The following is a 314-nucleotide window of genomic DNA, read 5'->3' as shown; positions in this document are numbered from 1 at the left end:
GCATTAAATGCACGCCTCAGAAGAATGGAAAGCTGGCAAGTGAACAATCTAATAATGCGCCTTAAAGAACAAGAAAAACATGAACAATCCAAACCTAAAGTTAGCAGATGGAAAGAAATCATTATGATCAGAGCAGAACTTAATGAAATTGAAACCCCCAAAAACAATACAAAAGATCAACAAATCAAAAAGTTGGTTTTTTGAAAACATAAACAAAATTGACAAACCATTAGCATGGCTAACAAAAAAAAAGAAGAGAGAAGATTCAAATAACAAAAATTAGAAATGAAAAAGGCGATATTACAACTGATTCA

Source organism: Galeopterus variegatus, unplaced genomic scaffold (assembly GCF_000696425.1).
Source record: "Galeopterus variegatus unplaced genomic scaffold, G_variegatus-3.0.2 Scaffold3592, whole genome shotgun sequence".
Taxonomy (NCBI): Eukaryota; Metazoa; Chordata; class Mammalia; order Dermoptera; family Cynocephalidae; genus Galeopterus; species Galeopterus variegatus.
The sequence above is the reverse complement of the archived record's forward strand: the minus strand, read 5'-3'. Positions refer to the sequence as shown.